The sequence below is a fragment of the Moschus berezovskii genome, chromosome 11 (genome assembly GCF_049115385.1).
Source record: "Moschus berezovskii isolate FMDL1 chromosome 11, NW_MosBer_1.0, whole genome shotgun sequence".
Lineage (NCBI taxonomy): Eukaryota > Metazoa > Chordata > Mammalia > Artiodactyla > Moschidae > Moschus > Moschus berezovskii.
The window spans coordinates 83,529,356-83,551,184 of record NC_142470.1 but is presented as its reverse complement, the minus strand read 5'-3'; the positions used below and the strand labels follow the sequence as shown (position 1 = coordinate 83,551,184).

Sequence of the window (21,829 nt, the reverse complement as noted above, 5' to 3'; positions counted from 1 at the left end):
TCTGAGAGCCTTCTAGAGACTGGTATATATTGATACTTTAACCAGGTTAAGGTAAGATGTTACCTAGATAGGGTAATTAGACCACCTATTAAAAGAATTTGTTCCTCTGATTGAAAGTATTTACCCTCCCCTTGTGAGTTAGCAGAGATTGAACATGAAGAACTGACATACAGAATAGATGGATCTCGCAGGGAAGAAGTAGGGAATAGCTCAGAACACAGCACAGGGACCAACCCAAAGGGAATTTCTGGGAGACAGTTTTGTATATGGTGGTAATGGGCTGTGGGCAGGGCTTTCAGATCAAATAAGGCCCACTAGCTAAATTTGAATTTTCCAATAAACAACAAGTGGTACAATATTTGGAACATACTTATACTAAAAAATTATTCATTGTTTATTTGAAATTCAAATTTAATTGGGTGTTCTATAGTTTGTTTGCTAAATCTGGAAATCCTAGTTGTAGATGGCAGAACTGCGAGGAGAATTTTGGGTGTTTGAGGTAGTGGTAGGTCTCACCTGAGTGCATCACTGCCCTCCAGGGTGTGTTGAGGAGAACGGGAAGAATTTGGGCTGTCCCAATGACTAGGGATTGTTATGAGCATCTAGTGGGTGTGAACCAGGATGCCAAGGATACTGCGGTATGTAGAATAGTTCCAGTGAAGAATTATCCCATCTAAAATGCCAGTATAGTGCCCCGACCTGTCCCACCCACTTCACCATTTTACTGAGGACTCACCTGATTGCCTTCACATAATTGCTCCCTAGAAAGTAATGCACTGGCCTCTCAGAGTAAGTTCAGAAACTATCCCTAGAAAAGAGCCAGTTGGATAGATTCCAAGGTACCTGCTTCATGTAGTCCAACCAAACTATATAAATGATCCAATGAAATGAACCCTTGATATTAACCCCAAGCCTTCAAAGTTTACAATAAGTACTGCTGCCTTCGGGAAGCCTTCCGTGACTGCTCCAGTCTTCACTGATATGTTTCCTCAATCCCTAGAATCTTTGTTCTTCTCATTTAATGCTTGAACGTATTCTAATAGTTGCGTGTGTCTAGCCTGTGAGTCTCTCTAAGCACCCGGGAGATATTGGGGAAGTGAGACCAAGTTCTAGGTGACCTTGGTCATGTTACTAATTTGATGGTTAGTTCTGTTGTTTGTTGCACTTTTCAGGTTTTTTAAAAACTCTGGTGTAGCTGAAATGAAATGTACAACTAGGTGAAGCAGTTAAAGATGAAAGGGGGGTTGAGAAACCACTAGAGGAAGGGGAAGATCAGGAGCTGGAGATAAGATCATTTTGTAAATGGGTATTAAACTTAAGTTCAGGCTCCCTGACAGTCAAAGCAAAAAGGGAAACACAGTTGGTTACTGTCTGGGAAAAAAGGAAGCAATATTAGCTCATGAGGAAACATAATCTTTTTCTTGTGAATTCTAAGTGAAATTTATCACATAGATCCTAAAAGACAAGACACTGAGAAACATAATGGAAAATGTCTCCCACCGTGTTTTCAGAAGATATGAAAAATGTGGGTGGGCTTTTTTGTCTCTTTTGTTTTTTGTTTTTCTATTTCTTCTGTTTCTAAGAAATATGGGACTGTAGTATTGAACTTTGACTCAGTGAAGGCACTCTTGTAAGGTGTCAAAAATATTCTTTTCTTTTTTGTTTTGTTTTGTTTTGTTTTGTTTCATTTCTAGTGATCTGATTAATCAGGGGGAACTCAGAGGTTTTCACCGCCCGGAGCTTTCCCATGGACAGAGGAGCCTAGCGAGCTACAGCCCATGGGGCTGAAGAGTCAGACACGACTGAGTGACTTAACTACAACAGCTTTCATGTGTGGCTCTGCCAGGAGCTCTGACAGCCTTCAGGAAAAGGTAGGGATGCTGTAAGTATCTAGGGTTGTGCTGAGAGGCAGCAGAAGGATGGCTGGAAACAGCCACATTCTACCTCGCACCCAGCCTTCCCGCCATCCTCTCCGCATCGCCTCCCCCCAAGTTAGAAGCATATAGCTGGAATTATCCAACTATCTTTCCAGCCACATCCTCAGGAAAGGGATAAAGGAAAACAGTGTGTCACCAAGGGCCCACACCAGGGCAGGATCCTGAAAATGGCTTGCTGCTGCTGCTGCTAAGTCACTTCAGTCGTGTCCGACTCTGTGTGACCCCATAGACGGAAGCCCACCAGGCTCCCCCGTCCCTGGGATTCTCCAGGCAAGAACACTGGAGTGGGTTGCCATTTCCTTCTCCAATATGTCAAAGTGAAAAGTGAAGTCGCTCAGTCGTGTCCGACCCTTAGCGACCCCACGGACTGCAGCCCACCAAGCTGCTCCATCCATGGGATTTTCTAGGCAAGAGTACTGGAGTGGCTTGCCATTGCCTTCTCCGACGAAAATGGCTTGAGGGACCGCCTAATCCCATGTATCATCCTTTAATAAAGTGCTACACTTTGGGGTTATTTTGCCTGTCTTCTAAAGTCAGGGAATAAATAATCAGATGACTCAAAAAAAGAGTTTCCTTTTTTGGTTTTATTTGGGGCTTTTTTTGTTTTGTTTTTAGACCAACTTACTAAATGGGTGGGGGACTAAAACAAACGGAAAATAAGCCACAGATGAACCCCCCACCCTGGGCTGGGCAACATCAGTAAGAGAAAACTGTGGCCTGGTACTTTGAAGGGTGGCTGGTGAGCACACGTGTCCCTTCTCCCTAGCCACCCACCCCCATCTCAGAGGCCAACCCTTCTCCGTGGTGGCTAGCAATGACAAAACCCCAAGATGAATCACCATATGTCAGGATCCATAAATTGTGAAAAGTCTAAGCAGCAGGTCTGGGATGAGAGATAAAGGCCAAAGGTAAATATTTCTGACATAGGCTTTTGTTTTCAGATGGTGGCAGCCTGGATTTCCTTCCTGTTGGTGAGAAAAGGACGGCGGGGCTAGGCAGGGCTGATCCAGATGCAGAAGGAAAGGCTGCTAGAGCAGGAGGGGACTGCTCCTCTCACTCCCAGGGAGCCTCCCCATGGCTCCCCTGCTCATCCTTGCTGAGGCTGGAGGGAGGGGGCACCCAGGGAGAAGTCTCTACCTCCTTCTCTTAGGGAAGTTCAACCTGGTTGTGCTGACCTTACTGGCCTAGGGGGCTTGCTTCTGGGTCAGAGGACACCAGCCTCAGTGCCGGAATGTGTCTCCTGGACTCATTTCTAATCCTCTGGCGGGTCAGTGTTGACTCATGCTCTCCCTTCACATGGGATTAGAGGAAGGGGCCTTAGGGTCATTTTTGGCTACTGAGCATCTGAACCCTCTTCCCATGTTTGGGACGCTATCACTTCATGAATTTCAGTGCCCTAAAAAAGAGTGTTCTAGTCTTCTAGAAGTCTCTAGAAACGTCTAGTCCCCTTTGCAGCTAGGACGTGGACATACAACCAAGACTTGGCCAATCAGGTGCTCTTGCTCCAGAAGGAATCAGAAGTTATTGGCACCAACAAAGTGGGACATTGGAGAATCCTTTCTGGGGGAGGCTGCAGGGTAACAAAAATATCCAGGCTCCCACTGCCCATGGTGGTATCAAGTGTTGAGGGCTGAAGACAGTGATGGTGGAAGCTGTGGTGCAGCACTCGGCAATGGCAGCAGGGGTACCCTCATCTCACTCTTTCTAGGCTGTGATTGTACCTGTGGCCTCAGATATGATCCTGAGTTATTGGTTCTTATGTTTTCTGATCCTGTTTTTCAGCCTTCTCCATGATTATTCGAGAGCTTTTTGAGAAATTCCTTTTCTTAAATCGGTCAGAGTTAGTTTCTGTTGCTTGCAGCTGAAAACCCTGATTCTGCCCAGCTACAACTGGTTTCAGTCAATCATTTGCAGATGCTCCTTTTTTTTTCCTTCCCTGCTTGCATTCTTCAAGCCTCTGCCCTCCTGGCAATTCCACAAGTAATCCAGAAAAGGAGGAACGAGCATGCAGAGAATTTGACCACAGCTGGGAAGTGAGCCAAGAGAACTCTGAAGAACTTGAGTATTAGATCCTTCACTTTGTTAGGTGGGGTAGATGTGGGATTAATGAGACAGAAGGCTGTGGGCTGTTCATCTTATGTTGTTTTTCTCATCTCTAATTTGGTTATACAGTGATTCCCTATGGCACTTACAGAGCCCATGAGGGAATGGACTGAGTCGCCTTGTTTTCCCCAGTATCCAGGCCATACAGGATGCTCAGTAAATAGTAGTAAAACGTGACAAAGAAAGTTTGAGAAAGAATTCAGGGGAAAGAAGGTACATATATCCTTAGCATCTCTGTAAAAAAAGAACTGTCTCAACTATGTGGACTGGTGAGTCGAGCCAACACTGCAAGCATTTGGTGGTGTTGATTGCAGAGCAGGAACCTGGAGCTTTAGCCATCAGACTGTCAAGGATGGAGACACACTCCCAGGCAGGCAGAGCCTAACCTGGGTCTAGTCCAGTGAGAATGTCAGTCCATTCTTTCTTGGAAGGGAACCCCAAGAGTGCCTGCAAGTTCAACTGAGATGGCTCTCCAGAAAGCATTTTGAATCAATTTCAAATGCGTTGACAGTACTTGGTTGAAACCCCAGACAGAGATTGAGGGTGGCTGGAGTTAGTTTGAATCTAGAAGACCAAGAGCGGGTTACCTTAACCATAAAAGAACCTGAGTGCATCTACTGTATGGGCTTCTCAGGTGGTACAGTGGTAAAGAATCTACCTGCTGATGCAGGAGACTCAGGTTATATCCCTGGGGTGGGAAGGATCCCTGGAGAAGGAATGGCAACCCACTCCAGTGTTCTTGCCTGGAAAATTCCATAGGGCTGCAAAGAGTTGGACACAAGTGAGCATACACACAGGCATACACGCATCTTGTTTTGAGTAACATTTATTCAGATTTGAGTCCACAAGGAAGTGTTTGCTACAAATTGATTCTGGTTCTAATTTTTGTTTGTGGGATTAACCAAGGAAACATTTACCTTAGGCAGCTCTCTTAACTAACCTAAGTTTTCATTTCCTGACTTTAAAATCTCTAGTTATAGAGCTTGGGCTATCTTGCTCACTAATTTCCTAGCTAAAATTCGATGTTTCTGTTAATTTTCTTAAGGGCAAGAATCATGTGTTCTTTTTCAAATACCTTTGCATCCAAGTATAAAGCTGCACCCAGGAGGCACAGATAGCCCATGGTGTGGCCATGTTCTGAAAAGATCAGGCTAGACCCCTCTAAGACCTTTCTCAAGCCAGGACCTAAGGCTGGCAATGAGAACGTTAGAAGGGGGAAAACACTGTAACTAGGATCTGTAACCAGTTACAGAATCTTCTGAACTGCTTGTGGTGCTAAGTTCAGCTTCTGCTGCTAAGTCGCTTCAGTTGGGTCCGACTCTGTGTGACCCCATCCTTGGGATTCTCCAGGCAAGAACACTGGAGTGGGTTTCCATTTCCTTCTGCAATGCATGAAAGTGAAAAGTGAAAGTGAAGTCACTCAGTCATGTCCGACTCTTAGCGACCCCATGGACTGCAGCCCACCAGGCTCCTCCATCCATGGGATTTTCCAGGCAAGAGTACTGGAGTGGGATGCCATCACCTTCTCCACTTAGTTCGGCTAGTGAAGCTGAATTTCCAAGATATCTACTTCTAGCCTATCCTTGTCCCTTGGACTGCAAGGAGATCCAACCAGTTAATCCTAAAGGAAATCAGTCCTGAATATTCACTGGATGGACTGATGCTGAAGCTGAAACACCGATACTTTGACCACCTGATGTGAAGAACTGACTCATTTGAAAAGACCCTGATGCTGGGAAAGATTGAGGGTGCGAGGAGAAGGGGATGACAGAGGATGAGGTGGTTGGATGGCATCACCGACTCGATGGACGTGAGTTCGAGTAGGCTCCAGGAGTTGGTGATAGGCAGGGAGACCTGGTGTGCTGCAGTCCGTGGGGTCGCAAAGAGTTGAACACGATTGAGCGACTGAACTGAGCCTATGCTTATCTTTAAATTCACATCGAACAGTAGAAGATAGTTAAAGCTGCTCATACGTCCAATACTGTCTGGGGCTAGTGAAGGAGAGAATTGTGAAACATCATGTGTGTCTGTGTTAGTCGCTCAGTCGTGTCTGACTCTTTGCGACCCCATGGACTGTAGCCTGCCAGGCTCCTCCATCCACGGGCTTTTTCAGGCAAGAATACTGGAGTTGATTGCTATTTCCTTCTCCAGGGTTCTTCCCGACCCAGGGATTGAACCCAGGTCTCCTGCATTGCAGGTAAACTCGTTGCCGTCTGAGCCGTCATACACATGCACGTATATTTTAAACCTGTGCTGTGCATCTTGGTTTCAGCCCGTGAAATTCTGTGGTGACTAATTTTGCTCCGAGAAGATGGTGCGCCTCTTTCCGTCTTGGGCTTAGAATGATAAGCAGATTAGAAGGTCATGAGTGACAGCGGCCAGGATGGTCCTCTTATTTCCTCCGCTTCCTCTCTGGGGAGAGGCTGGAGGACTCCGGAGAAAACAGAGATGGGAAGGAAAACAAGTCAATCCCAGCGTGGGGATCAGGGATGGGAGAGAATGGGGACAGGCTGTGGGAGCTGCCAGCAAACATCTGATTCCCTGCATTGCTCGAAGGAGAGGAGGCAAGTCTTCCCAAATCCGGGCGCCCCAGCACGATTGCGAAAGCCACACCCATCGGCCCACAGACAGCCAACACTGCTGCAGAACCAGTGAGACACCTTGGGAAACCGCCCGCGTTTCTGGAGACATCTCTTTAAAAGCTGCCTTTCGCCTTGGTGGCTGCTGGAATCCCAGCACTGGGTGACCCAGAGCCGCCTTTCGTTCACGGCAAAGTTAATTTCAGAAATGCCTTTCTCAGCTGGATGCGGTCCTCGGGCCAAGAGTCCATGCCTTCTCGCACCGGCTGCCGCGGGGCCGGCTGAGCACGCGCGCAGAGGCGCTCCTCGAGCTTTGAAGTCAACAGAGGTAGGCAGGGCCGGCCACGGTGGAAAACTGTGAAGTCAGCAGAGTTATCGCGGGCACTCCTCCCTTCCCCCTTGCTTCCCCTTTCTCCACCCATTTCCCCCCTCTCCGCTTGCAGCTTCTCATTTCCCAGGGGATCGTGCAACAGAAGAAAAGCCGTCCAGAGATACGAGGGGCCAGCCCGCGGCTCCAGCTATCGAAGTATCCTCCCCCCACCCCCCACCAAGTCTAAAACAAACACAGGAACGCATTCCATACATTTCCAAAGACTAGAGAGCGCGCACAGAAATCCTGGCCTTTGTGCCTTCTCCCTTAAACCCCACGAGTTTGGGACCTCGAGTTTGTAGCCGGCTTCCTGCCTCCCCGGGGTTTTTTGAAAGATTCAAAAGCTCCTCAGACCACGACAGATGCTTGGTTGATGGCTCACATTGAAACCACAAATTATAAAATGATAAATCGCTGCTCAAAGCTCTTCCAGGAAAGACTGTGTTGTCAAGATTAAGTTACAACCTCATGGACCTATGAGTGAGTCGAGCTGCTGACTAACTCTCACACTTCTTTTCCTGCCGAAGATGTTTTTGCTTCGTGAACTTTCACTGTTCCTAAATACTTGAAACAAATGACTGAAAGCAGGAAAAACATCGGGGGCTTCTTAACCCATGGAGCTTTTTACAGGCTTTATTATGTAACGGCTGCTTTCGTTTTGTGAGACCCAAAGGAAGTTGAAGAAATCTCTTTCTTCTTGAGCACTTAACTGCCAGCGATCTCTGAGAAATGGCTTCGTGTGGGCAGCTCCACTCACTTGAAACTCTAGTTGGAACGTGTAGTGTGTGCTAAATCAAAGCTGGTTTTAAGGAATTTGGGTCTTAAAGTATCTGTTCAGTGATTTGGGCAGGACTGCAACATGAATTACTGTATTTGGTTCCCGTGAAATGAATTCTTTGGATTACTTCTACAGGGTCTGGTCTAGTGAGAGAGTGTGTCAGATAATTAGGCCACATACATACTTTCATGCAATGATGCTCCTCTCTGCCAGGGTTCTGGCAGGCAGAAGGAGGTAAGATGAAATGTTTGTTTGATGCCCGTATATTGCCTCGCTGAGGGGTCTGGCACAGTGACCTCATTGAGATCACCTGGGGCTGCAGGAAGAAACTCACTCATCCATCCATTATGTGTCTCCAGCACAGGGCCTTGGTTACACAACTCTGATCCGGTTTCTCCAAGGCCACTCAAGTCTTGAGGACCATCAGACTGTGAGTCATAATCACCTTAGGATTGACTCCTAAGTTCCCTCTTGTTGATTTTACACCTCAAGCTCTTCAGTTTCTCTCTTTCTTGGAGGCCTTGGGTTCTGTGTGGCAGTTTTTGTTTTCTGATGTCATCTTGTGTTATCACCCACGCCAGCCACTACAGGGCCTGCCACAGCTACTCTTGTCTCTGCTTTTCTTGAAGTCAGGCCTGCTGTCATTACTGCTGCTTTTTCTGGGCTACTTCAAGTTGTGGAGAGAGTTCTTTTCCTGTGATTATAGCTCTTTCTTCCAATTTTGACTGGTCTGGCGTCTCTGTGATTATGGCTCATTAGGACTTCTGAGGCTAGGAGGCACTATTTTTTTTATGCTACCTTTTTTTTTTTTTTTAATAACATGTATTATAACATACTTTTTGCAGGTAAGTATAAATATGAAAATAATAACAGTCATTAATCCCACAGTCCAGTAATGCTTCACAGTATTTAAAATAAAAAATATAAGTATAAAAAATAAAAGTAATAAACCCAAGGGAAAAAGTTAAAGCAATAAAAATGGTATCGAGAAAAATAAAAGCTCCTCTTCTGCCTCTGAATCCCTCCCCAAAATATAACTACCATTACTAATTTTTGTGTATCCTTGCTACTGCACATGTATGTATGTCCTTTAACAAAATTTTACATAAAAATAATCTTTCTGTACTGATCATCATTCTACATTTTGCTTTTTTCACCTAAAATGCTATCTAAGAGATTTTTCCATCTGTGCACTGCAGGGATACTCCCTATTTTTAGTGTCTGCATAGTCTTTGTTAGAAGAGAATGTGCCTTCCAAATGAAATGCATTCAAATAAAATAATTCCAGGTCATTTCTGTCCCTTACTTCCTCCACTCCCTGAATCCAAAGTGACTTATCTGACTTACAAGTTTGGAAGAATAACCTAGGCATGCTAGTTTCAACCCTGGCCTTCCTTCACAGTGGTGAAAGAACTAGTACCTTCCTTGTATAGAGATTAGATGAGTTAATATATGTAAAGCTCTGATGCATAGAAATTATTCAGTAAGTGCTAGTTCTCATAATTAATTTTGCATATGCTGTACTGGGACTTGCTCTCTCCCTTAACAATATATCTTAGGGATTATTCCACAGCAGTATATATGCATGCATGCTTAGTCGCTCAGTCGTGTCCAGCTCTTTGTGACCCCATGGTTGTAGCCTGCCAGGTTCCTCTATCTATGGGATTTTTTCAGGTAAGAATGCTGGAGTGGGTTGCCATTACCTCCTCCAGGAAATCTTCCTGACCCAGGAACTGAACCCACATCTGTCAATGTGTCTCCTACACAGATTCTTTACCTGCTGAGCCATTGAGGAAACCCACTTATAGACACACTTCATTTTAAAAGTGGCTAGTATGGTGTTTCATAGTATATCCTCACTGTCGTTTATTTAGATGTGCCCCAGTTTGGGTTGTTTCTAACATTCAACTCTTTCTCATCTGAGGATACAGATGGAGTCAGTCATTGTCACCTGCCATAAGCGTATTTCCCTTTATTTAACAAACATGTATATCATTTACTACCTGTCATACAATGTCCTAATCACCTTTAAAACTTTGTTATTAACTCATTAATACTCATAATGAGGCTTTTGAAATAGGAGCAGTTTAATCTCCATGTTACACATTGGGAAACTGAGGCACAGAGAGGTTAAGTAACTTACCGGAGATCACATGGCTGGGAAAAGGAGGACTGAAAAAGCCAGGCCAGGCAGTCTGACTCCCAAATTCACACATTTGACCTCCCTGTCCACATTCTTCACCTCTCTTTATTCTAAACCCTGTGGCATCACTTCAATAAGACCCTGAGACTCATCTTGTCACATTTCACACTCCTATTGTGGATGGGAATTCAGCCTTTTTGGAATATACTTAGGGACGTATAGGTAATTTAAAAGAGAACATGATCGGGACTTTGCTGGTGGTCTAGTGATTAGGACTGTGCTCGCCAATGCAGGGGGCATGAGTTCAATCTCTGGTCAGGGAACTAAGATCCCACATACTATGTGGTGGGGCCAAAAGAAAAAAAAAAATAAGACAAAACATGTTTGCTGAATCAGTCTGACTCAAATTACCAAGAGCCAGCTTTTCTAAGGACTGTCCCAACTATAGCCAGCCAACATGGAGAAAGCTTTTCAAGTGATGATACTAGCATTTGCCTTCAGAGGTCCCTGGTCTGGGCTCTCAACTCTGCCACAGTGGCCTGCTGAGCAAACTCACAATGCAGGTCAGCAGACAGCCTTAAAGTAAACAAACATGTTTGTGCTGTGCCTGGTTATGAAACAGTGCATATCCAATTTGGTAGTGCAAAACTCATGCAAATAATCTTTGCTTTTCCCGATTCCTGCTGTGTGTGAGTCTTTGACTTGGCCAACTCAAATTCCTAAAATACTAAGGTTCAGAAAGTCTGGTCAAAGTTTACTAGTTAGATATGAAACCCTGCCTCCTCTATCCATCATCACTGCCCCCATCCCTACCCTCAAGCCACTTTAGCTTTAGACACGTGTACACTAAATGCTTTTTTCTTTAAAGATATGGGTGAAATATTTCTTTTGGAGTATATCCAGATAATGTGGCAAATCCACACTTGATGTTAGCCACAGGGAAGAATATTTATCAAAAAAAAAGGAACAAAAAATAAAATTAGGGCAGACTATGGACTTACTTTCTTTAGAAATCAGAAAAATGGAAGACCTTACCAAACTGAAGGGTTTAATTTTTTTTTTCGCTTTGTTAATGGAAAAAATATGTACACATACATAATTTAATATTCTGGAAAATTCTTAATGATTAGCATTTACATTTTCATTTCAAAAGTTATTGCTTATTCTAACATACTAAAACCTGTACTTTTTCCTTTTATACGTAAACTTCTATCTCTGGGTTATGTCTTTTGGAAAGAAAGTTACTTAAGGCCAGTTTTTTTACCCATCCTGAAGCTTAAATTTTGGCTCAAGGAGCTTCCTGTCCTGTTCCAGCTGTGACATGTTGAAAATAAACCTGGCAATTGGAGACAATTTGTTAGACTTTCTGAGCTTTTGCTGTGGCTGTAGCCCTTCATGTCTTAGGAAATAGGGTGGGAGATAGGGAGACAAGTGGGGGAGAGGGAAGGAGAAGGGGAGAAGGTCTGATGGGAACAGGAAATAGGGCCTTCCGGTTTTCCCAGGCCTTCTTTCTACTCCTTTTACTTTTGTCTCCTCCAAGGGGATGAACTGCCTCTGCACATACAGGCGCACCTCGCTTTATTGTGCTTCACTTTTTTGTGTGCTTTGCAAATATTGTGCTTTTTACAAATGGAAGGTTTATGGCCATCCTGCATCAAGGAAGTCTATCAGCACCATTTTTCCAGTAACATTTGTTCATTTCATAACTCTGTGTCACACTTTGGTAATTCTAGCAATGAACGTGAAAAAAGAAAGTCACTCAGTTGTGTCTGACTCTTTGTGACCCCATGGCCTGTAGCCCAGTAGGCTTCTCTGTCCATAGAATTTTCCAGGCAAGAATACTGGAGTGGGTAGCCATGTCCTCCTCCAGGGGATCTTTGTGATACAGGGATCAAATGCAGGTCGCCCATTTTGCAGGCATATTCTTTGCTGTCTGGGCCACTAGAGAAGCCCTTTTTCAATACTGTACTTGCTACGGTGACATGATCAGTGATATTTCATGTTAGTACTACTACTCGCTGAAGGCTCAGATGACAGCCTTTTTTAGCAATAAAGTGTATTTAAATTGGGCTTTTTCTATGGCTCAGTGGGTGAAGAATGCGCCTGCATAGGAGACATAGGAGACACGGGTTCCATTCCTTGGTCAGGGAGATCCCCTGGAGGAGGAAATGACAACCCACTGCAGAATTCTTGCCTGGAAAATCCCATGGACAAAGGAGCCTGGCAGGCTCCGAGGGGTCACAAGGGTTGGACATGACTGAGTGACTGAGTACACATGCACGTATTTAAATTAAGCTATGTTGTTTTTTTAGACATAATGCCATTGCACACTTGATAGGCTACAGAATAGCCTAAGCATAAATTTTATATGCACTGGGAAACCAAAAAATTCACGTGACTTGCTTTACTGCAGTCTTCACTTTATTGCTGTGGTCTGGAACCAAACCCACAGTATCTCCAAGGTCTGCCTGTATGTCTAATCCAACTCTTCTCACAGGGAGGTAGTTGAGCAAGAAAAGATTGTGTTGGGATGGGAGCAGGGACTTGTCTTACCCTTAATCATAATGCACAGTGCGGGAGATTGAACACAGGAAACTAAGAACTGCTAAGAACAGAATTGCTAAGAACAAAAACAAATTGATTTAAAAAGAAGTGATCCATTTTTCATTAAAAATACCAACCACACACTCACGATATTAACCACCATATCCTCCCACCCCAGTATCATCTACTGGAAACTGCTCTAAACCCTTGTCCCTACTGAAGAAGTAGGTCCAACAGCCATGTTTTGTAGCTTATTATCCAGCTACCCATTCTCACGGTTGATTGGACAAGAGGCGAATACCTGACTCAAGGGCAGTTAATCCGTAAATTCACTAGATTCCAATAACCTGTAGCCAGATATGAAAAGGGAAAGAGATCCTGGGCTAATCAGAGTCATTCTAAGAGGAGTGGCGTGAAAGCAGAGAGAAGTTATTAGCAGTGCAGAAAGGAGGAAGGGTGAACTGTGTTTGTAATGATGAAACCCCACAAACACCAATGAATGTCTGTTAGTGAGGTCTGTCAGGCTACCTCAGATTGAGAACTAGCTTTTAGCACTAGTTTCTCTGAGGCCAGCCTGTTACGGTTTCTGTTCTTGGATTTCTGAAAGCTTCCATTATCTTATCTTGTATTTTTCTTGAAGTTCTTATACTCGAGCTAGCTGGAATGAGAGCCTGGTAGCTGTAGCCAAGAAAAAGCCAAACTAAAGCATTATTAGATAGGCAGGCAAAAATAGAGCCAAAATAAAGAGGACTGAGAAGTCGGGAAAGTCAAAGCCAAAAGCAATGGGAGTAGGTGACTTTGTTAAGGTTCTTGAGGTTGCCAGTAATGTTGTTGAAACTAGTTCAAGTTGATTAAAGAAGGAAAAACAAAAGGAATTCACATATTCATGTGAAGGATGCTCAAGTAGAGCAAGGGCAGCCAGGACTCTTTAAGAACTGGTGACAGCTCCTCAAAATGTTAATCCTAGCGTTATTACCATATGACCCAGTGATCCGACTCCTATGAAAACTTAAGTGCACACTAAAACTTGTGCACCGGTGTTCATAGCAGCATTATTCAGAATAGACAAAGAGTGGAAACAACGCCAATGTCCACCAACTGACGAATGATAAAGAAATTAGCATACCCCTATAATGGAATATTATTTTATCATATAAAAGAAATGAAATGCTGATACATACTACAGCATGAATGAACCTTGAATAAGTGAAAGAAACCAGACACAAAAGGTCACTTATTATGTGGTCCCAGTTGGCTACTGGGGGCTGGGCAGAGTGTGGAATGGTAAATGATTGCTAATGGGCCTGGAATTTCTTCTGGGGGAGATAAAAATGGTCTGGAATTAGATAGTGATAGTTGCTGCACAATTCTGAATATACTAAAAAAAAAAAAAACTCAATTGCATACTTCATTTTTTGAAATATTTATTTTTATTTATTTGGTTACACCAGGTCTTAGATGAGGCACACAGGATCTTCGATCTCCCTTGTGGAATATGGGAGCTTTAGTTGCAGCATGTGGGACCTAGTTCCGTGACCAGGGATAGAATCCAGGTCCCCAGCATTGGGAGCAAGGAGTCTTAGTCACTGGACCACCAGGGAAGTCCCTCAATCGTATACTTTAAAAGATTACATTTTCTCAACAGGTGAATTATATTTAAAGCTATTATTACAAAAATTATACACATATGAAAACAGAACAAAGCCAAACAAAACAACAATATGTGTCTCAAAGTGGAACGCCAGGAAGAGAAAACCACATGACTCTGTCTCTCTCCACCCCCTACCACCCCAGGCTGTCATCTCTGCTTCCCTATGGACATCTGCTCCATTCTTCCCTCTCTACAAATCAGCTTTCTTTGCTTTTTCATGCACAGAGCAGCCTATAAACCCCACAGTTCAAACTTATGTGTTGCGACAGAGACTAACCAGGTGGTCACCTGTCCATTTGTTCTTCCTTCTGAGCATATAATGAAATGACATTTTTCAACATCCTTTGCAGTTCAGTTCAGTCAGTTGTGTCTACTCTTTGAGAGCCCATGGACTGCAGTACACCAGGCTTCCCTGTCTGTCACCAACTCCCAGAGCTTGCTCAAACTCATGTCCATCGAGTCAGTGATGCCATCCAACCATCTCATCCTCTGTAGGCTCCTTTTTCTCCTGCCCTCAATCTTTCCCAGCATCAGGGTCTTTTCTAATGAGTCAGTTCTTCGCATCAAGTGGCCAAAGTATTGAAGCTTCAGCATCAGTCCTTCCGGTGAATATTCAGGACTGATTTCCTTTAGGATTGATTGGTTTGATTCCTTGTAGTCCAAGGGACTCTTTGCAGTCAAGTGCAGTCATATGATGAATTATGGCCAGAAAAATGTGGGCAGAAGTGATACACACTGTTCTCAGGCCTAGCCAATTAAAAAACCTACTCTGTACCCCTCCATCCTCTTCCTCTTCCTTTGACTAGGACCTTAGAAAATAGTTGAACCGCTAAATGAAAAAGGAGCCTGGATATTTGATAAAATTTATTGGAGCACAGCATTTTCCCATTGACCTATTTGAACTGGATATGATTGAGAAATAAGCTACTGAAATTTGGGGGCTGGTTGTTGCAGTAGTTAACCTGTTCTGACCATATATGTCCTCTGTACAAGAGACTAACCCAGATTGACTGGCTGGGCTCTCAGTTCCAGTGTAAAATCTTCAGATAAGAAAATTGCATTGTTCCTAAGTGAGTCAGGGAGTCTCCTAGTTCACTTGTCTGAAGCTGAGGCATGAGGTCACAGGGCATAAACATAGTTCCCTGGGGGCTACTTACATAACCAAGAGGCATTTCTTAGAGAAAAGATGTCCACTCTAGTGGTTAAATAGGAGGGGTCACTGTGAATTAGGGAGATGAAGATGTGATACCCAGAGCAACTCTATGTTTCTCCCCCTAATACATTCATAGATAGAAATATAGGTATGGGTATGGATATATTATAGATATGGATGTAATATATTCTGGTTCCTAATTTTAAAGGTAAAGTTCTTTTTAGGCAATTTGAGAAAAGAAAAAAAGATTGAGTCACCATTTTGCTGTTAACACTTCCCCTCCTTTACATTCCATTCCTTCTCCTCCCCCCATCCTAGGGGACAGTACAATGCAATGTTTGCCTGCTAAGTCGCTTCAGTTGTGTCCAACTCTTTGCAACCCTATGGACTGTACCCCACCAGGCTCTTCTATCTATGGGATTCTCTAGGCAAGAACACTGGAGTGGGTTGCCATGCCCTCCTCCAGGGAATCTTCCTGACCCAGGGATCGAACCTGTGTCTCCTGCAACTCTTGCATTGCGGGCAGATTCTTTACCGCTGAGTCACCAGTGTAGCTAAGAGTAGTTAACTCTCTAGATTGAGATTACCTGGCAATAGCTTTGTTTCACTGTTTCCTGGCTCTGGGATGTTGGACAAATTATTTAACTCCTCTCTGTTTTAATTTCTCCATCCATATGGGAATATTAGGAATACCACTTACCATAGAAGAGTCTCATGAAGATCAATTAGTTAATTTGTTCAGGGTATAGGAATGTGCCTGGTTCATAGTGAGAATTTATTTGCTGTCTGTTGTTATTATGTATTTGAAACTGCATTGCAAGTTAAAAATTTTTTTTCTAGAATCTTCTAAAGATGAAAGGTGGACTGTGTCTTTAGTGACAACTCTTTTTATGTTCTTGAAAATCCCAAAGGAGTGGCAGTCAGTTATTCTTGGGGATGCTCTGAACTGGTGGAGTTATCCAAATGCAGATATTTATATGGAGATTAAAAAGCAGAGACTTTACTTTGTCAAGACTTTAGTTTACTATAGGTCTCTATAGTCAAAACTATGGTTTTTCCAATAGTCATGTATGGATGTGAGAATCAGATTGTAAAGAAAGCTGAGCACCAAAGAATTGATGTTTTTGAGCTGTGATGTTGGAGAAGACTCTTGAGAGTCCCTTGGACTGCAAGATCAAACCAGTCAGTCCCAAAGGAAGTCAGTCCTGAATACTAATTAGAAGGACTGAGGCTGAAGCTGAAGCTCCAATCCTTTAGCCATCTGATGCGAAGAACTGACTCATTAGAAAAGACCCTGATGCTGGGAAAGATTGAAGGCTGGAGGAGAAGGGGCCTACAGAGGAGGAAAGGGTTGGATGGCATCACCGACTCGATGGACATGAGTTTGAGCAAGCTCTGGGAGTTGGTGATGGACAGGGAAGCCTGGCGTGCTGCAATCCATGGAGTCTCAAAGACCCCATGACTGAGCGACTGAACTGAGCTGAGAAAAAGATACTGAGGTTTCTGTTTAAATAACACAAAGAGCCATTTTTATTGGCAGAAGGTGTACCTCTTCCAGATTATTGTAATGTCTCATTTCCTCTGTTAACAGTCTGAATCAAGAAGCTGGGGCCTCAGGACTTGGGTCCAGAGGACTAGAGGAGAATCCCATCCAGGAGACAGGACAAACTCCTGCACCACACTGGCAGCTGAAAGCAAAGGAGGGGGCTTCTAGGTAGAAGCCCCTGGAAAGAGTCTTATAGGGGAAATTTAGGAGCAGTGATATCCAATAACCACTTTTACAGGGTTTTTTCCTGCACTGTAATTCCCCTCTGTAATCATTAAGACTTCATGAAGTTTGTAAAAATTGCAGCGTTATGTTAGCAGCATCCTGGGAAATAGAAAGAAGGTTTTCATATTTCATGGTAAGGTAGATATTAGAGAGTGACAGCCAGCTGGAAAAGCTGTTATGAGAAGGCTAGAGGTGACTGGGGAAGAATTCTGGAACAGAGCTGCTCGGTGTAAGGTGACCAGTGGAAACCAGCATGGATTGGGGACTATCTGAATACCTGGAAAGAGGCAAGGAAGGTAATCCAATAAAGCTGGAAAAATCTGGATAATCTCTCGCTCCATATGTGTTTAAATGTGTGTTTGTGTGTCTGCATACATATGTAGAATTTATATCCACTTTGGATTTGTGGCATATACTTTTTCCTATTATGTCGTGAGCTTTCTTAGTGTCTTTAAATATTGTTCAAGTACATAACAAGTATATAATGAATAATGATCTCTTAATACCCTATGGTTTTATTCTTATTTATTTAACTACTTCCAATTATTTGACTTTTTTTTCAGTTTTTCACTTTTGTAAGTAACACTGCAGTGAACATTCTTACATACTCTTCTGTGCATATTAAAAAATTATTTCTCAATATAAGTTCTCAAAAGTCTGTTTTCTGTGCTAAATTGTATGAATGGTTTTAGGCTTTTGATGACAAATTGCCTGTTGGAAAGCTCGTAGACTGAAGGACTCCATAACCACTGCACCTCATCTTCATGTTAGATTAGCTGTGCTCATTTAAAGAGGATGAACGTGAAAAATATGCGACAGTGTTTGCTTGTTATCAAGAGATTTCACCAAGGAAATATGTCTCAATTTCCTTGTCAAAAACTTGCTTTTCTTTACCTCCAGGATAGTTTTTCTTTAGCAGATTTAGCTTGAGGAAACATTGATATTCTTACAGAGAGAACTCTCTAGCCTCCCTCAAAGGGAGCTTATACTTTTTAAAAATTTTTTAAACTTTTTAGTTCATATTGGAGTATAGCCAATTAACAATGTTGTGATAGTTTCAGGTGCATAGCAAAGGGACTCAGCCATGTATGTACATGTATCTATTCTCTCTTAAAGTCCCCTCCCAGCCAGCCTGCTGCATAACATTGAGTTCCCTGTTCTATACAGTAGGATCCTGTTGGTTATCCATTTTAAATATAGCAGTGCATACATGTCAATCCAAGCTCCCTATCACTTCCCCCATTCCCCCCCCAACCCACACCCCCGCCCCACTGGAAACTATAAGTTAGGTCTCTGAGTCTGTGAGTCTGTTTCTGTTTCCTAAATAAGTTCATTTGTATCATTTCTTTTTAGATCCCACATGTAAGGAGTGTCATATAATATTTCTCCTTCTCTATCTGATTTACTACACTTGGCATGACAATCTCTAGGTCCATCCATATTACTACAAATGGCATTATTTCATTCTTTTTAATGGCTGAGTAGTGTTCTATGCATATATGTACCACATCTTCTTTATCCATCCCTCTGTCAATGGACGTTTAAGTTGCTTCGATGCTTTAGCTATTGTAAACAGTGCTTCAGTGAACATTGGGGTGCATATGTCCTTTGGGGCCATGTTTTTCTCTGGGTATAGGCCCAGGAGTAAGATTGCTGGATCATGTGGCAACTCTAGTTTTATTAAGGAACCTCCACGCTGTTCTCCATAGTGGCTGTACCAATTTACATTCCCCCTAACAGTGTAGGAGGATTCAAAGGGAGCTTATTCTTCATTCTCCTTTGTCTACTTTGCAAGCAAGGTGAAATAATCCGTCTGCTGGTGGCATGACTGAGGGAAAACCTTGTCTATCACTCTCAAGTTTACCCCCACAGTAGGTATCTTGACTCTAGATAAATGCCCACTAGTTCTTACATATCATACTTAGAGTGATTGTAACTTTACATATTACTATAGAGAATATTGATGGCAAAAATAATGGGGATGTAGAGACCATTTCTAAACCAGACTGACGTATGTAACATCGTCCACTAGAACATGCCAAGTGTTAGGATGGAATTAGTGGCATCGCCATGAGAGGAACAATACAAGTGATGTGCTCACACCAGCTCTCCTGGCTCTCTCTTAACTGCATCCTTTAGTCCAGAGATAACCATGGGCATCTCTGAGCCCTCAGCTCAGAGGGAGCAAGCCATTCAGTTTCTTTAACTTTATTAATTCATGGGAAGTAGTTCTTGAGAAGTCCCTAGAACTCTGTTCTGCACTTTCAACACTTGACATCACAAATCCTCCACTGAGAAGCTGTGGAAACTAAGCAAGAAGTTTAATTGAATCTCCTGAATCATAACTAAATAGTGAAAGAACCTGGGCTACTGCTGTACATTTCCTTTTATTTATTTGTTCTTAACAGTACTGTTGCTGACTACCAAAGTAATGCGTGTGCATAGGAAAGAGAAATGAAAGTACGAAGAATAAAATAAAAATCACCCATAATTCAAGAACAATAGGGATTTCTGCTGTTAACACTTTGGTAGATTGTTTTCCCACACTTTTATCCACAGATCTATAAACATACTATCATCTCTTTTGTAATTCTGAGATCATACAGTATTCTTTTGTATTCTCCTTTTTTCTTGTAGGTTGTTTCTGATTTTGCACCATCAAAAGTAATACCATGAAGGCATTCCTTGGTGGGAAAGTCTTTGTATGTAGCTCTGATTATCTTCTTTGGGCTGATTCCTCCAAGTGAAGTTGCTGAGTTCAAGGTAGTCACAGTTTAGAGCTTTTGATAAACAGGACTGGCAGGCCCTCTAGAAACATGGGCCGTTTTCCACACCTGTTAGTAGGATCTGAGACTACCTGTTTGCCTGTCTCCTCATCTACACCAAGGAGAATTTTTTTTGAAAAATAAACGTTCCAAGTTGATTTCTGGCAAATGATGTCTTCTCATCTTAATTTGTACTTAAAATTTTCTTCTCTTATACAGAATTATTTATGCTCTGTATTTCTTCCTTAGTGAATGCCAGCTTCTGTCCTTCACTGTGCTAACACTTCCTAACCTGCCTCGTGGCCAGACTGGTGAGCCTCGTTTTGTGCAGAATCCTGGATGACTGAGAGTGACACCAATGAGAAGATGCCTTACTCATACTGTGTCCTTGGGAGGCCCCTAAGGCTCTTCCACAGGAATGGCTTCTCACTCTTGGGCAAGAATGGTCCCTTTTACACCATGGACTGTCTGTACCTGGGTCATGTCTCACTGCACAGGCTGGTGCCAAAATGCCACCGTTTTGAAAAGAAGGTTGCAGGTCTGAGGTAATCTTATACTTATTTTAGTTCATAGACTAACCGATTTATAGATCTTCCCCAAACTACAGCTGTCACAGTTTCACTGAAATGGAAGTGGCCAGGGGGACCTTATCTGAAAATGATCTTTCAGTTGAGTGCAAGTCCCCAGGAACCGAGGATGAAAAATTCCTATTGTGACTGGAAGGATTTTGATGATGAGCACCACTGACCTGTGCCAACTGGAAATGTTCTGCATCACAGACCATTCCCAACCTCCATCAGGCACTCAGTGTGGGCAAAACCAAGTTTTTGATTAGGAGGAGGGTGAGGAATGATACACAAATTTCTTGATCTGGCGACACACATACTTAGGTGCTCACAAATGCATTCTGTTTGCACATATGCATAAAATTACTAGGAAAACAATAAATGCTGGAGAGGGTGTGGAGAAAAGGGAACGTTCTTGCGCTGTTGGTGGGAATGTAAATGGATGCAGCCACTGTGAAAGAAAGTATGGAGATTCCTTAAGAAATTAGGAATAAAAACCGCCATATGACCCAGCAATCCCACTCCTGGGCATATACCCTGAGGAATCCAGGGTTGAAAAAGACACATGTAACACATTGTTCATTGCAGCACTATTTACAACAGCTAGAACATGGAAGCAACCTAGATGTCCATATACCAGATGAATGGATAAAGAAGGTGTGGTACATATACACAATGGAATATTACTCAGCCATAAAAAGGAACACATTTGTGTCAGTTCTAATGAGGTGGATGAACAAGAGAAAAATAAATACCATATTCTAATGCATATATACGGAATCTAGAAGAATGGTACTGAAGAACTTATTTACAGGGCAGCAATGGATGGATGTGAGAGTTGGACTGTGAAGAAAGCTGATCGCCAAAGAATTGATGCTTTTGAACTGTGGTGACAGTGGTGTTGGAGAAGACTCTTGAGAGTCCCTTGGACTGCAAGGAGATCCAACCAGTCCATCCTAAAGGAGATCAATCTTGGGTGTTCATTGGAAGGACTGATGCTAAAGCTGAAACGTCAATACTTTGGCCATCTCAGGTGATGAGTTGACTCACTGGAAAGGGGAACTTATGTACACCGGGGGCGAATTCATCTCAATGTATGGCAAAACCAACCAATTGTAAAATAATTTGCCTCCAATAAAAAATAAATTAATTAAAAAAAAAAAGACTCTGATGCTGGGAAAGGTTGGGGGCGGGAGGAGAAGGGGATGACAGAGAATGAGATGGCTGGATGGCATCACCAACTCTGTGGACATGAGTTTGAGTGAACTCCGGGAGTTGGTGATGGACAGGGAGGCCTGGCGTGCTGTGATTCATGGGGTCATGGAAACTTACATGACCATGTGTAAAATAGAGAACCAACGGGAATTTGTTGTATGGCTCAGGAAACTCAAACAGGGGCTCTGTATCAACCTAGAGGGGTGGGTGGGGAGGGAGATGGGAGGGAGTTTCAAAAGGGAGGGGATATATGT

General features: G+C 43.1%; 1 protein-coding gene across 1 annotated transcript in view; it reads left to right on the top strand.

Annotated features, from left to right (window-relative positions):
* LOC129539383 (uncharacterized) overlaps positions 1 to 21,487 on the top strand; it is a 56,260-nt gene extending 34,773 nt beyond the window's left edge. Inside the window, exons 7-9 of the mRNA XM_088841790.1 lie at positions 1,695 to 1,871; positions 2,879 to 8,197; positions 20,044 to 21,487. The gene's annotated coding sequence lies outside the window, so the exon portion shown is untranslated. The remainder of the gene's footprint in view (positions 1 to 1,694; positions 1,872 to 2,878; positions 8,198 to 20,043) is intronic.
* The last annotated feature ends 342 nt before the right edge of the window (positions 21,488 to 21,829 follow it).